Below are 11,547 nucleotides of genomic sequence, written 5' to 3'. Positions count from 1 at the left end.
CATCACTTTTTAGAAAAGGCAACCTTTGCTGGACATTCCCAGTCTCAATTTGAATTTGTCAGACACATCGCCACTCATTTCACCATTAATGAGATCAAATGAATTCAATACTGAAGTTGAAAAAAGAAGTTACTACCTAGATAACACAACGGATGAAATAGAAGGGATCTTTTTGTTAACTTTTCTTTCTTTTTCAGAGCTTTTAGGACCTCCATACTGTCTTAAGCCGCCTTTGAATTCCACAGGGGCTGAGGCTGAGGGGAAGGGGTACCCTGTTTCCTGTAGGGATAATAATTTTGAGATTTGAAAATGTTCTGAAAACTGGTCATTACCAATTCTTACATTTTACCTTTAAAGTATTTAGATATTCTCTTCAAATTATCTGTCAGTTGAACTGCAATTGTGGAATAAATTTTGATGAAATCAAATGTGAAAGTGCTTTTTTTATATTGCTATTGGAGGATGATTTTCAAATGAGTTAGGAATAGATCCCATTTTCTCACCAAAATACCAAAACCTTGCAAAACCAACAATTGGACAGCCTTTGATGGGGAAGTCTGAGAAAATCTGGTCAGGTTGAAATGAATCTAATTTCCTGAAGAAGGGCTATAAGAGAATTTTTTGGGACTGAGGTCCTTGTTTATTGATTTTAGAAAATACTTTTTACCTGTCAGTTGATAGTCCCTTAATTTGATCTAAATTAGCCGGATTTTAAGAAATATCCAGTCATTGCATTGAGACGAGTAGTTTTTGCTTGAAGAAATTCAAAAATCGGTTAACAAAGTCGGTGGTTTAATTTGACGATAGGTAAATTGGTTGAGGAACAACAAAGCCCAGCTTAAGAATATTATCATCTTTTTTATTGATTATTTTACCAGGAGATGCAATGATGCTTTCGAAACTCTTGAAGGACACAGAAATGACAATTGATTCGATCGAAGATATGAATTTAACGGAACTTACAAAATTAGCAAAACTATGTAGTATCAAGTTATACAAAAACAAATCTAACAAGTCCCAGGTAACTAAAACATGTCAAACTAAAAATTTTACAAGCTCAAAGTCAATAATACAATTTTCAAATTACAATTTTACTTTTTCAGAAATTTTGCCTATAAAGTAACTTTGTTATTCCTCAACCAATTTACCTTCTAGTACTATTTCTTACTCTTTTAATTGAGAATGTATTCAATTTGAAGCATATGTTAGTAGGAAGACTTAGAGTTACAGAAATCATAAGTTTCAGTTTTTTTCAGCTATTAAGTGGTGGTTTCAATATACAGTTATACAGTGTATTCTAATCTTCTATGTACAGCTGATTATTGTTTTATTGTATAAGGAAAACCCAACTTAAATTTTGGTATACAAAACTTCAGTAGTCAAGAAAGGGTATGCTAAACAAACTGAAATTCTTTACTCATCTAAAACTTGCAAAAACTAAATGAACAAGGTTTTCTGTCTGATTACTATCACTTAAAAAGTTTAATAGGCTCAAACTTTGCAATAAAAGTAAGAATTTCCTTTTAAAACAACTGAAAAGCAACCTATCGTCAAGTAAAACTCTCAAAATACCACCGTGTCGATGCTTAGTTCAAATGAATGATAACCCTGACTTTATTTGGGTCATTTTTTGTATATTCAATGTTATTTTGAGAGTCTTTTCTAAAAAAAAATGCGTAGGAAATGACATTCTATCGAAGTAACTTTGCTATCATCATGTCATTTTCTAAGCATTTTTTTAGAAAAGTGTTGGTTTTTATTGGTAAATGTGCATTTTAAAAAATATATGTTAACTTTTTAAGTGAGTTTTGAATTTTTAAGTAAAAAGAAATTGGCTTTTCGATCACAACTTTGATTGACTGAACCAATTTCGAAGTTTTATTACCAAAATTTGAGTTAGGGAAGGAATCAAATGAAGATTCACTTTAAGCCTGCAATCTCTACCAAATACTTGTATATTTATTTTTGGAGAAACTAGCCTGGGAATCCAAGCTCATAATTTTAGAAAAAACAAAAAATACCTCACCTCTCAAAGTTCTAAAATTATAGAGCTTGGTGCAGGTAGATTAGTCTGATACAGTCCGTGTGTGAACCCTTGTTGACAGACTTTCTGAACTTTGGAAACCCATGCAAACACACATAATCAGCTTACCATAAAAACTCTTTCACAGGCTCTAAAGACTTTCAAAACTACTAAAAACCACATCAAAACATCAACCACATGTTTTTAGACTTCCAGCCAACAGCCATTTTGTTTCAAAATAAATCTATGTTTTCATTTTCATTTGTTTTCCTTTTTCTGCAGAGTCAGCTTTTTCTATAAATTATGCGTGCGCATCAAAATTATCAAAATGCGCGCGAAAATACTGCTAGATAATACGCCGAAAGCTGGCCAATCAAGCCGAACCTGCATTGCAGGGAAAAATCTCCCTGCAGGTGAGTTACCTGCGCCAAGCGTTAAACCAGCAGCAAAAATATCATACACTAGAGTGTGAAAAAAGTTTAACGCTTGGATTCCCAGGCTATGGAGAAACCTGTATAACCAAGGACACTTGTATAGCGTAGCTGGACTGAGCACAAATTTATTTTCTTTGAACCATGTGTGTCGTCGTAATAATAGATATTGTCTTTCTTTGACAAATAAGAGGTCGTTCCTTATGTTTTTTCAACCAATCAGAAATACTTTTTAATAAAAGTACTTCACAATGAAAAACCATCGTCAGAAAGATGTATTTTGCAAGGAAAGATATTTTATGAAATTCCTTTGACATGATTGCAATAACAAGAAAACAACAATAGAACAATTACTTTATAATGAGTTTTATCACGCCTTTATACAATCAAATCATTAAAAAAGAGAAAATTTTCTTTCTCATGAATGATGTTTAGATTTTTCTTTTAGCAGCTGTAGTATGATGTATTCCGTTCCTTGTTCGACATCTTGCTATAGCCATTATAAGATTTGGGTACTTTGGTGAAAGTTTAGGCGAGTTTAGGCTATTTTTTACTCATTTTTTCTTCGTCATTTTCAACTTCAACCTTCTAAGAGTTGTTTAAAATATTTGTTACACCTTGAAATAACTTACGTAATTTACAATTTAACTTTTTCGAAGGACCCCTTTTTCAAGGTTTTTGGCTTATAAATTGATCAAACTTATATTTTATTCTAAAAATCTCCATTCAGGATAAAGTCAAATATAAAATCTTGCAAAAAAGTCCTTTATGAAAACTAATAAACTTTGCAACAACTAATTATTTCAATTAATTTGAAAAAAATATTTTCAACCGCTGACCGGGGTTCGCGGATTCGCTACGACAGACATGTGTTAAAAAGAGAAAGAGAAATAGCCGTTGTACTCAGTCCAGCTACGCTATACAAGTGTCCTTGGTATAACCATTCAGTATATTTTCCTGAAAATATCTTCATAATTTTCCTTGTAGGATATGTTGAAGCTAAACCTCAGGCAGTTGTATGCCACAATTTTAGTTGGGACTTCAGCATGTCACCAATTTGTGAAATCGCGTGGTCACGCTGGTGGTTTTTATCAGATTGTTTGCCCTCATGGAGTAAGTATTGAAATTGCATGGGAAGTAATAACGCCTCCCTTAGTGGAGGTTTGAATAAAGGGGGATCCATACCCCTTTGTACAAGATAGCATTATACAAAGGGGTATGGATCCCCTTTTTTTACTTCACCCCCCCCCCCCCTTTTTCGAACCTCCACTATTTACAACAACGATTCGCAAGCAAGGGCCTTAAAATTAAAATTTGGAATTTTTATCGAAATTATATGTATAAGAAAAATCAAAATATAATAGCCGCATTCTTTTTCACCGTCCAACATATGTATAAGAAAATGGAAATGGCATCGCAGGCTGTCACAGGAGAAAATTTTGACATTTTACACTTGCTATTTAGCTGGCCCACACTTCAATATATAAATCATCATGAAAACTTATACATATTTTGACCAAAAGATGTTATCCCTCTCTACTTTTATTTGATCCCCCTTAAAAAACTCAAACATCTTTGAAAATGTGACATTTTTTTTGACAAGTTGGATCCTCCTTAAAAAAGGTTCACACTATAAGTGGAACGTGCACATTTGGTTAATGTTGCTTTTAATTTTACGTCAGCATAAGTTTTCTGCCTACTTTGTATATCATAAGAATACTGTGTGTGGGTATTTAATTTTTGATTTGAAATTTGTTTTGTGATTTGGCTAGAATTTGGTTTATTTAGGAGATAGAGTGCAAGGGCCTCTCCTAGGGTTATGAACTACCTGCCAAACTTGAAATGCTGACTTTTCGATACAATAACTTGAACATGATGCTTTTTTATATATCGATTATTGTATAATTGGTATAATAGGTTTCATCTAAAGTTTTTGAGAAATCGGGCCCTAACCGAGCCGTTAATTTTATTTTATTAATTTTAATGAAATAACCAAATTTTAAAATTGGTTAGTATTAGGCATAACTGTGACTGTTTTGTACATACTAGTACTCATTTAAAATTCCACTTCATAATGCTTTAAGATGCAGACTTTCAATGTCAGTTACTTTTTTCTTATTTTTTCTAATGAGTTTGCGCATCCATTAATTCATGACAATAGACGTTTTGCCTTTGGTGATCGGTTCCATACTAAAACCAATCCACACAAGTCTACTAAACTCTGTGAATTTCACAATATTGATCTTTAACTTCAAAGTTCTTCCCTCAAAACAAGTTATCAAGAGAGCTTGAACAACAAGAAAAATAACAAAAGAAACCGTTTTTGCATGTACGCAAAATCTAGTTCACCATATTTTTTACAACTACTTAATGGATTTCTATGATAATTTGGAAGTCGTCCAACAACAACAAGAAATATTGTCCAAGTACGGAGATTTAAAACGTGATGAGCTAATACGATTTGTCTATACATAAAGTACAATCCTTTATTATTTAAACACTATGATACGCAATTTTGAACTTCGTTATTGATTTCATCACATTCTTGTATTTTGTTTTGTTTATCCGATCATTATATTTGATTGGTGCACCAGAAAAGTATTAAAGTGGGGCGTGCAGCCTTGATTTGCCTCTATAAACCTTTTCAGCTCATTTCATTAAACCACTGAATTGATTGTTTAGCCCTTTACCCACAGAGAAAATTTTAGAGATTTTAATGAGTCTGAATGAGTCACGGCGATCTCGCGCTTTACAAGATTAGCTTGATTAATGGAAGTTTAATTATACTGATAATTTTTAATTTCTCAATCATGAAGTTTCTTTTCAATATTTTGATCGATAAATTAAATATTTTTATTTAAACTCAGCATTTTCGTTTTACAAATAGATTTGCCTACAATATCAACCTAAAATCGAATGAATTGATGGAAAACTCGACCTTTAAATGAGGATTTCCTGTGATGTATACTCTCGGGGGGCTTTTTTTTAATCTTCAAAATCACAATCAATTTTCAGTTTTTTTAGAATCAGATTTCACTGTAACGAAGATCAACCTTTTTTCTTTCTTCATATTTTTTTCTTGTTAAGCTTTCATCTGAATAAAGTCTAAATTCCGAATTTTCTTCTTATAGGGTCAAATTTAAAAAGATAGAAACATGTTTTATAAAAAATTGTTTCGTGATTTATTCACTCTTATTTTGTGTCTTTCTGTTAATTGATCAATCAGGTTAAATGGAAGCGCAATTAAAAACAGGTGTAACTTAATAAATAGGGAACAAATCTACAATTAAATGTAATTAGAAAGGAATGCTGACTCATTTGAAAAAGTTTCTAAATTTTACAGAAGGTTTTCACAGCTATCGGAAATTAAATTGAGAGATGCTGTCGGATACAATGTGTCCATGGGTCCTGACGTGACAAGCAAGGATATAAAGGATTATAAGCTCTATTTGGAGGCTCAGTATACAGAACCGGTTCGTTACATCCTTATTGAAAAGGTTGGATTTATAGGAAAAGGGACTTTGTTCCTAAACGACAAGGTAAAATTATTAATGATTTATTTTCTCACTCTGTAGCATACAATAGTTGTTTCTCAATGAATTATCTTTTAGGATATAACATGACATACCATAATTTTTTCTGATTTTAATGCGTACGTAAACGGCCATAACTTACAACACAGGCTTAATTTGCAACAGCATCTCATTGTTTTTATGAAAAGCATTTATTTGCTTATTTCTTTTCTTTGAAGTGTTGATCGTCTCTCCCAATAGATATGCTTTCATTATAATTATTTTTATTTTGACCAGTTATGCCTTATGTGTTTCATTGTTACAATTTTAATTGATAAGTCTTGATAACCAGGTAGATTCATAAAAGTATCACTTGTCCTTTCTTAGAATGACTTTTTTTCTGAAGGATTTAAGAAGTCAGAAGAGAATTTCATTTTGGAAAATACCAACGCTTTCGCACACCTTTGTCTGGATGTGGATTCGTCCTTGCACAAGGAAGAACGTTGTGTAAACATCAATAAATAGTGAGTATTTTCTATCTATCAGAAACGTTTTTTTGTCCCTGTCAATCCGTCAATCAGTTCGAAAAACATACCTTTAGGGGATAGGCTCATTCGCTAATTTCGCTGTTGTTTGGCAGAAACTTTTTCAAATTTGGCAAGAATTAATCTTGCCGATGACCCATTATTTGTTCGATATTTTGGCTAAAAAGGAAAGGAAATAGGTACTTTTAGGGAAAATAGAGACTCGACTGTGAAAGTAAATTAAAATTTAACGAGATCTAATTTTGGCGAATGACCTAAAAAAGTTAACCAAGGAAGTGAAACTCATATCATATAATCAAAAGAAAATCACCTATTTTGAAGCACGGCCTCAAAGCCTCAAGAGATTTATATCTTTTTTTCCTAGGTTTTGTCTAATTTTTGTCTCTTGAGTCGTTTCTATCGTCTTGCCTCCTATTCAGGCCTCTTTGTTTTAGCCTTTCTTTTTCCATTGGGATTTTGACTAATTATGTTCTCATGTCTTATATTTTTCTATTTTTCTATTGTTTACTATTCAACACATTTTATTGATTAATTGATTTATTCTCTAGTGAACATTTTCTAATTTTAATTGTTTTAATTAGCAAGATTTTTACATAAAACTCATCGACACGTTTGTAAAAGAACTTTTACCTGAATGATGTACTGAATTTGAGTACGAAATATTGTAATTTAAAAAAAAACTCACTTTGTTGTTTTTCATGTATTGAAAAGTCAAAATGAACATTTTCGGACTTTCTTTTATATTATATTATTTGAAATTGTCAGCTGGATCTGGATTCAAGTCAACCTCACTCAAAGCAAGTTTAGTTAACTTAACTCGCAGTTGCAAGTTATGCAGTCTCATCTAGACAAAAATTCGTAAATTGAAAATCATAACCAGGAAATAATTTTCTCACTACCGTTAAATAGTCATTTATTTTCTAGCATATACAAGCTATTAATATTCGGTCTCAGTATAGGGTTGATGATCGTACTGTTCCGTATCTTTTAATTTATAAAAAAACTAAAGGAGCAACGCCTACAACACAATTTCCAAACGAAAACCATTCCATCAATTCTCAGCACTCACCTTCTCCAGAAACAGTTAGTACTGATAATGAAAACCCAACTTCTAAAGTCAGGCACACTACTATTGATTTCGAAATCGGTAAAAAGAAACCTTTTAAATCCACTAAAACAATAAAAAATCTCACCTCTGAAACAATGATGAGAAATTCCCTGCTTAAAGAACTTGATAGACAAAATCGTAAAGTTACTGAAACCAGAAGGAGTTCTGTCAACCTTCTACTCCGATTAAGTGAAAGCGAAAATTAACAACTTCTTCAATATATGGATGAAGTAAAAAAGACTTTATTAAAAAAAAGTGATCAAGTTCGAAAGAGAAACTTTCGACATAATCAAGATGAATTTAAAAGGAAACAGGAGCGAGAGTGTACTAAAAAAGAAAAGGTTCGAAAATCTGATCAGGCTAGAAAGAAGAATTTAAAGGATATTCAAGATAAATTTAAAAAAAGAAAAGGTTCGAAAATCTGATCAGGCTAGAAAGAAGAGTTTAAGGGATATTGAAGATGAATTTGAAAAAGAAAAGGTTCGAAAATCTGATCAGGCTAGAAAGAAGAATTAAAGGGATGATCAAGATGAATTTGAAAAAGAAAAGGTTCGAAAATCTGATTAGTCTAGAACAAAAGTTAAAGGGGTATTCAAGATGAATTTCAAAGGAAACATGAGCGTGAGTCTGCTCGGAAAAGAATGGAAGATTCTTAAAGTTTTAGTAACGCATGATAACAAAAGGAATTTGAAAAAGTTCAAAATGATAGTAAGGTTGACCCAGCAATCACTTTAACTAAAGCATTTGGAATTTTGAAACAAAATTTTAATTCAGTGCCACATTTGCATGAAATGGGAATATAAAGGAAATGGGAATATAAAGGAAATGGTAAGAATTTTCTTCATAAAGAGTATGAGAAATTCGCGATCTTTAAAAAATGCGATGTTTCAAATAAAGATTGTGACCCAGAAAAGAGTTGCTATCCTTGTGATAAAGCAATAAAAAATGAAATATTGCCTGTTCAAGCTCAAGCTAATAATCTTGAACTCTCAGCTCAAATACCCGAATTACAAGATTTATGTCCGATAGAAATGATGCTTTTGTCACAAATTATCCCATTTATGTTCATAGTCCCAAAGCACAAAGGCGGACAACAAGATTTAAAGGGACAGTGTGTCATGGTTCCGGCAAATTTACATAAAATCCAAAAGATATTACCAAGGGTATGCAGTAATAAATTTTTGATATCACTAGCTTTGAAAAGACGACTAACAGATAAAAGTGCTTTTAATAAACAAAATATCCGTCAAGCCTCCGTCGCAAAAGCATTAGAAAAGTTGGTCGAAATGTTATACCAAATTAAAGATGGGAAGATAGGCTATGGCTAGATAGGCAACTTTAAGCTTACTCCAGCAAAAAAAAAGTGAAGCAAAAATTTGACTTTTTAAATTTCGTGCCGATGGATAGGATCTAGCATTTTAATTGTTTTCGGAGCGCGAGATCAAAAAAAGTAGGCGGCAAACGCTATTTCACATCTCTCAAACCGGTGAAATTGCATATTCTAGTCACGTGACTCTGGTAGGAAATCCTTCCCAAGATGAGCTTCACTTTTTGATCAAGGCCGCAAATCTAGCCCTTCGGGCTTTATAGATCTGTGTGCAAAGCCCAAAGATGCTGAATTTCCGGCGGTTTGAAAAATTCGTGATATTCATGACGTAATCTTTTATACGGAAGCACCCGAGATAACCCGGAACTAGTGGCAAAATAACAAAAGACTAGTAGCAAATTTTGCCACTAGTTCCAGATTATTTTGTGTGCTTCCGTTTAAAAGATTACATACATCATGAATATCATGAATAGCCTTAAAAGTAGATTCTTTTCGGCTCCGGCAGTTTGTTGCGCAATGCATCACGGGTTCAGAAGCGTACAATAATGGTAGCTCGTAGCTAGCTCTTCCTTTTGTCAACAAACAGGTTAGGATACACAACTTATAACCTGAGAAATTCAAATCACACCAAACATCATAGACGAACAACAAGTGACAAATCTTTTGAACAAAGTCAAGACTGACATAACAAACACTCTAAAGAATGAGATGAGTGGCCTCAAGTCCACTCTGCAAGAGACAGAAACTAAACTGCAAAGAACAATAGAGAAGCTCTCGAAAAAAACGAAAGCTGATCAAATGTCTTTTAATAAAAAAGGACACGAAGACCAATTCCTTCATGAAACACTAATAGAATACTTAATTGAGGATCCCTTACACCACCTCCAAAAAAACAACATCCCAGCAGCACGAGACAGCCTCAATCAAGGTAAGACGTAAATCAAAGACATGATTAAATGTATTTGTATTGCGGACCGAGATGGGTGGTTTACTGTACCACAGTTTAAATCAGACGAACTAGCCTCTGATGACGAGGAGGAGAAAAAGTTAAAAAAGGCCATCAAAGCTGTCTCAACCATCAGAGATAAACTCAAGAAATCAAAATTTGATCTTCTTCTTCATCTTCTTATTCTACCTCTTCGACACATAGACCTAAGATCTATGATGGCACAAAGACCTTCAAAAACAAAATGGACGACATTGTTTGCTACAATTGCAAGATCACTGGTCATTACATTCAACATTGCCCCTTTGAGAGAGAATTTACCACCAAGGAGCTCCCAAAAAATACCCCAACTTCAATTAGACAATAAGAAAGCATATAGCGCAAAAGGAACAGGAAAATAATGAATAATGAAAGGACAATTTATTCTATCTTACAAACTTTTACAGGATACTTTTCGTGTTTACACTTTTGTCATAGACATAATTTGAGTTGAAGCTTAACCCAAATGATTTTGAATTTTGGTGTTTATTATTTTGTTTTTATTGTTTTTGTGTTATTTTTTTATACGAGAAATTGATTTGTTTTTTTGAAACCCCATAACAACCTTTCACTATTTATTGTTTATTGTTACTTGTAACTGACTAGTCTTGTATACATTTTAAATATAAGTAAAAACAACAGTGTATGTTGATCTGTCTCAATATTTCTCACCATGGTTCACTTTACATCACTCTAATTTGCCTGTACCTATTCCAGTTCATAGTTTTGAAACCTATTAGTGTTCAACCTCCTTTTACATTATCTCAAACTGACACACTATAATGTTTTTCTATTCTTTCTTTCATTCATGTGAACATTACATATTAAATGGAAAAATGATTACAATACATTCGAATGGTGAAGATGTTATCGGACAGAGTATCCTTGCCTGGTTGCAAAATACTCTACCCTTGTTGGTACTCCCTTGTTGGTACTCCCTTGTTGGTACACCCTAGTTGGTACACCCTAGTTGGTACACCCTCGTTGGTACACGATTATCCTTGCCTGGTTGCAAGATGCTCTGCCCTTGTTGGTACACCCTCGTTGGTCTCATTAATGACATGATTATTTGCCCATCCCTCGTTGGTTTGAATTCTGGATCACAAATCACGTTCACTTTCAGGTATTCAAAATCTTTTTATTTATTTTTTCCATTCAGGAGATGTCCTAATCCATCTTCCAGAAAACATTGACCCAAAAACGATCGGGACGCATTCCTTGAGGGCAGGCGGTTCCTCTTCTGCCGCAAACGCTGGAGTATCCGATAGAATGATTTCCAAACATAATCGATGGTCCCTCGGCAATAGTCGAGACAGATACATCAAGGACAGTCACACAAGGCGATTCTCTGTCTCTAGAAAGATGGGACTATAAACACCAAGGATTTTGTTTTACTGTATTTCGTTTCGATTTCGTGTTTGTCTTTGGTTCCTGCTTTACTTTTTTGTTACCTCAGCAGACAAAAAGAGATGTTTCATAAGCTCCACATATTTTGCTTCCAATTAGATCAAATAGCTATCCACCATGATAGCCATAATTTCCGAGTTTTGAGAAGGTGAATTTTTCGTCGTTCAGCAATCGAATTACGATCTACACTACGTTGCTGACTGAATCAG

Source organism: Clytia hemisphaerica, unplaced genomic scaffold (genome assembly GCF_902728285.1).
Source record: "Clytia hemisphaerica strain Z4C2 unplaced genomic scaffold, Clytia hemisphaerica genome assembly, whole genome shotgun sequence".
NCBI classification, from domain to species: domain Eukaryota; kingdom Metazoa; phylum Cnidaria; class Hydrozoa; order Leptothecata; family Clytiidae; genus Clytia; species Clytia hemisphaerica.
Note: the sequence above shows the minus strand (reverse complement) of the source record.